Source organism: Ammospiza nelsoni, chromosome 7 (assembly GCF_027579445.1).
Source record: "Ammospiza nelsoni isolate bAmmNel1 chromosome 7, bAmmNel1.pri, whole genome shotgun sequence".
Classification (NCBI taxonomy): Eukaryota; Metazoa; Chordata; class Aves; order Passeriformes; family Passerellidae; genus Ammospiza; species Ammospiza nelsoni.
The window spans coordinates 9,864,352-9,869,358 of NC_080639.1; the positions used below are offsets into that span (position 1 = coordinate 9,864,352).

A 5,007-nucleotide genomic window follows, 5' to 3' on the forward strand; every position below is an offset into this window, starting at 1 on the left:
AGTAAGAAATCCTCAATAAAAGAGACTCAGTGGTTTTGGTAGCAGCCCTCCTTTCAGGGTGGCTCTGAGTAATTATGCAGCATTTTCCTTTCTTCCCATTTGTTTGTCTGGTTTCCTAAATGGTGGTGGTGCTCAGGCCAAAGCTGGGGTTCTGAGCTTAAAGGTGGTATTTTTATCTGTTGGCTCACAAATATAATTCAAAATAGGAGAAGAGGGAGGTCACTTATAGGTGCAGGCCAGCTCTGCCCCTCTGCCCTTCCCAGGTGTTTTCAGCTGCAGAAAATTGAGAACTGCTTTTGGCTGGGAGCACTCATGGGAAGACTTGGCCGTGGCAGGCAGAAGTGCTGTTGGTCCCAGTGATGGGGGACATTCCTGGGATGCAGCATGCAGAGCTCTCAAGCTCCACACATGACAAATTTACACTTTAATAATGGGGAAGGACGAAGGGGAGCAGTGCAGAGCCATGTCCACAGCATGTGTTTTCCTCCTGGGCTTTTGGAGTCCTGCCACCCCATACACTCTGACCGCTAAAACACTCAACATCATCCACAATGCCCTCGTCTAGGTGTGTAAAAGCTGGCTGCAGTATTAGATGGGATACCAAATCCTCTCGATGCTGTTAATCCATGTTATTCTACAAAGGCCCCAGGTGCTCCCTGCTGATGATTTATTGGCCTGTGCAGCAGGAATAGGCCACAGCTGTGTAAGGTGGGGAGGGAGCTCCTCTGTGCTCCCAAAGCCCTGCCTGCCTTGGGCTCTCGTGCTGTTGGAGGCAGCCCCAGTTCCCTGCAGCACCTGCAAGGCCAGGCTGAGCAGAAGGCACTCGAGTCCCATTCCCACACCACAAGGTAATGCTCATTGCCCACTTGCAGCCTGCTCTTTACTTTCTAGCTAGAGCTTATAGAGGCTTTCAATTTCCAGGTGTGCTGTTAAAAATCTCAACACATTGCTCTGGATGACTAAGGATGCTTCCTATGGTTTATTTAATTTTTCTTTTTTTCCCCTTTGCCCTCCCTTCCCCCTCCTTACATCAGCAGTGGGTATAATTTGTTTGCAGGGTTCCAGGGTGTTTCATCTTTCTTTGGCTAGCCCCAAGTGCATGGGGGTTTGTTGAAGCAACAGCACTCTTGATTTCTTAGAGCTGGTATGTGGGTGTTGGATTGTGTCATTCGTAGGAGGTGAACGTCAAAGGAAGCGGGATCAACTGCTGGAGGTTTGTGAGCCAGGTACTTAATATTTGGTTTCCTGGAAAAGCAAGGAAAAATAGCAAAACAGGCAGCCTTTGAGTCTTTAGTTTTCCCATGAAATCAGATTAACACAATACCTGTGCGTGCTCGAGAACAGTTTGGGTTGGTTTTGGTTTGGTTGGGTTGGTTTTTTCCCCTTGGTTTATTCAGGATGGAGGATGACTGTATTTTCCTTTAAATAGTTTCACTTGTTTTGGTGGATTCTGTTGAATGTTTATTCCAGTAATACAAATAATTTGTGTTCTGTTAGGGCCCTCACAAATAATGCAATTCATTATCAGGTACATTATGTTGTCTTTTTATTTGATGTAAAATGGGGTCTTTGAGTTAAATTTAGATAGAAGAGCTATTTGAGACTATTTTGTTCATCTCCAACTGTTTTTTTCAGAAGTGCATTAGTCTGAAGTATTTCATGGGCAAAATACTGAGTTATTTTGGGGACAGACAAATTGTCTACAAAAGAAAAGTATAGCTGCTTATTTTTACAGTAGTTTTAGGATAATTGATGTTTTATTTGACAAGTGTAGATACCAAGGTAGATAGAAAATTCCAGCAGAGTGCTTTCTCCTAAACTGCTGTAGGGAGCAGGTATCTCTTGCAGTCCTTGTTCAGGCTAAGCTTAAAAACTAACTAGGACAGAGGTGCCCTTAAAAAAAAATTATTTATCCATCCCATGGATTTGGCAAAAGGACTGTAGCAGCTTTCTTGGCATTTCCCCTTATGCTCATTTTCCCATGGCTGTCAAAGGGATCTGTAGGTCAGGGGAAGGAAAGCTGATGGTGAAGTGTTCATAGAAGGACTTTTCTTTAATCACTGGAAAAACAGTCCTTCCCTCTGATTTTAGCAAAGCATTGTGGGGTGAATTTATGGATCTCATTGATATTTCTCCTGATTTACACAACAGTAAGCAGTATGTAAGCATAACAGTAAGTTAAGTAGCAGTGGGCCTTAAATATTTATCTGGTTTATTTTTGGAATGGCAGTTGCAGCTATTTATAGAGCAAGGAAGCAGTGATACAAATCTGACTGGATTCCTTCTTTGCTTTGAATCTGTGAGAGGGAAGCAGTTTGGGCTTTTTGACCACAAGCTCTTATATATTATGTTAAATTTGCACTGATTAATAGGTAATAAGCTTCATTTTTCAAGAGGTTCTGAACCCCTGCTTACAAGTATGAGGGATTTTGTTACCTCTGTGAAGGAGCCTTGATGCAGCCTAAGAGCAGCTGTGAGAGTGCCCTGAGCTGCTGTGCAGCACTGATACCTTACATGGATTTATCCATGGGGAACGGTCCCAAGAGAAGACACATTTGTGGTGGGTCACTGCTTACCCAGAAAACCCAGAATGGAACATGTTCTCCTGTGGGAGGCTGTGCTGGGTGTGGGATGGGTGGATGGGGGTGCTGCTGTTAGGGAGCCTGTGTCTGTGCCAGTGTGCTGGGGAGGCACATTCCCTCTGGTGGATGGAGATGCCAGAAGAGAGCATGCCAGTAGTGTGTGCTAACTCAGAAATCAGCACTTCTGGCTCTTAGGCCACTGGTTGATGCGTGGCTTAGCTTAGTTGTTACCTAAATCTGTTATTTCCTTTTGATTCCAGATGGTTTCGAATCCACTGATGTTGACAACCTGACTGAATCTCAGACTCCTGGGCTTCACTGCAGCTGGACAACCCTCACCCCATACAGACAGGCAGGTCAGCACCTGGCAGGACCAGTTTTATTGCTGCATCCCTCCTGTGGAGAAAGAGGGCTTGCCCACTGTCATGAACTTCAAAACATCCCTCTGTCTTTCATTTAAAAACTAACCTTGAGAGCCTGGGAAGGAAAGAGAACTAACAGAAGTAGTCAACCCCCTGTGTTTGCTATGAGAAACCACAGAAGGTGGTATGGTTCTGTAAGGAGGCCATGGGAGCAATATTTTTTTATGGACAAGTGCATGTCTGTCTGTCTTGAGCCTTCAGATTTATTTTTATACTGACTGTTGTTTCCACATTTATACAGTAGCCTTTAGTAATTCTCCTGGGATTTGACCAATCACTTTTGGAAGAATGAATTGCTAGTACTGTTAAACAAACGTGAAAAGAATTATTCTCTTTCCAGCGTTTCTTGAAATTAAATTTTAGCCCTGGTGTGCTCAACTACCTTCAGGATTAATCTCTGTATTGTCAAAGGAGCCTGTCAAGCCCTTTTAGATCAAAGGAGGCTGTTTTCTATTAAGAAGGTTCTGATGATGTTTTCCAGCTCTTTGGTACAACACAAAGGCAGCCTGTGGCTCCCCACTGCTGTTTGACCCGTTAAGTTTTTGAGTGTCTTGCTGCTTTCTATTTTCTTTGTGTGAGCTCTGCCAGGTTCAGCTCAGGCAGGTGGCCACTGGCACAGCCATAACCAGGCACCTCTAACCCACCTGAAATACCTCCTTGCTCTCTCAGAGCCTGTCTGGTCAGGGTTGTTGATGGTTTCTTTTCACAGCTCGCTGTTCCTTACAGCCTGCACCCGTGTGGAGTCCATCAGTGTGCAACTCCTGTGGCTGGCAGAGCATGCTGCCTTGGCATGCTTCCCTCCCTTCCCAGGATGCCTGGCCTTCTGAAATTCCTACTTTTCCTGCTTTCAGATACAGTCCTCTGTCATTACACATTTTCTGTGCACTTCTGAACAGGCTACTTAATGACTTTTTTTTCCCCTCACCAGCTCAGAATTTTTTGACTGCTGCATTTGCTCTATTTGAATACAAACATGGGAGAGACAAAGAAATGAGTGCTATGGAATGATTAGGTAGAGATATGCCAGTGGCTTTGCCTGATTAATGGATTTACATTGTACATTACTCATAGGCAGCTTTCCAATGTCTTTCTCTAAAACAAGGTAATTTGTTTAAAGGGCTATCTTTTTGTAAAATGCTGATAAGCAAGCCATACTTGGTGTATGTATGGACATCTAGGCAGGGAGAGCCAGCATAGGATGTACAGTCATTTTGCGCCTGCTAGTCACAGCCATTCCTGCAGGTACTTGAGGAATGCAGGATGTGCCCCAAATAGATTTTAACAATTATTCCCTGATGGAGTCATTTCAGCCTCTCCTGACATCCGTACCAGCTCCTGCTGGCAACAACAGGATCTTTGTGACGGTGACTGCAGCAGAGTACAAATGCTTTTCTTCTCCTTTCGTGCCAGACAGCAAGTGAAGGTAAAGACTTGCTGTGCTGACTCAGAGGAAAGGTTGAACAAGCCTGGGCTCCTGCCTCTGACAGTGGCCAGAGAATTTTCAAGAAAGTCACTTCTCCCTGATTCATGCTCTTCACAAAGTGAGTATTTCCAGCTCTGGCATCTATTCTGACAGGATGAGAAAGGATAACACAAAGAAAGAGTGTGGCAAGGTGAGCAGAGAGGCTTACTCTTCAAAGTACCAGCAGGCTTTAGTTTTCTGATCTGGTGCCAAATGCAACAAAGGTACTTGCCAAATGCCCTTGCAGTAGGACTTGTCCAGGGGCTTTACAGCTTTGCACCTCTCTCTCTCTCTGTGTCCTGCTGCTCTGATTCTGTTGGAGTCAGTGGGATTCCTCTGCTGCTGATCCTGTGTGAAAATCTGGCTTCTCCTGGCTGCAGGGCACATCTCCAGAGCGTGAAAGAGCAGGAGAGCCCAGTTCATGCCATTAGCAGGGCAAGGTGTTGGTGAGAGCTGGAAGTTCTTCTTGGTTGTTTGGGACTGGGGAAGGACACGTCCTTCCTGCTGAGCAGGGAGACAGCCTGGTTTATCTGCTGTCCAG

At 45.1% G+C, this 5,007-nt stretch overlaps 1 long non-coding RNA gene across 1 annotated transcript; it reads left to right on the forward strand.

Moving 5' to 3' along the window:
* The first annotated feature begins 708 nt into the window (after window positions 1–708).
* LOC132075760 (uncharacterized) lies at window positions 709–3,382 on the forward strand. The gene is made up of 2 exons (XR_009418822.1): window positions 709–848; window positions 2,843–3,382. It is a non-coding gene; the product is annotated as an uncharacterized LOC132075760 (long non-coding RNA).
* The last annotated feature ends 1,625 nt before the right edge of the window (window positions 3,383–5,007 follow it).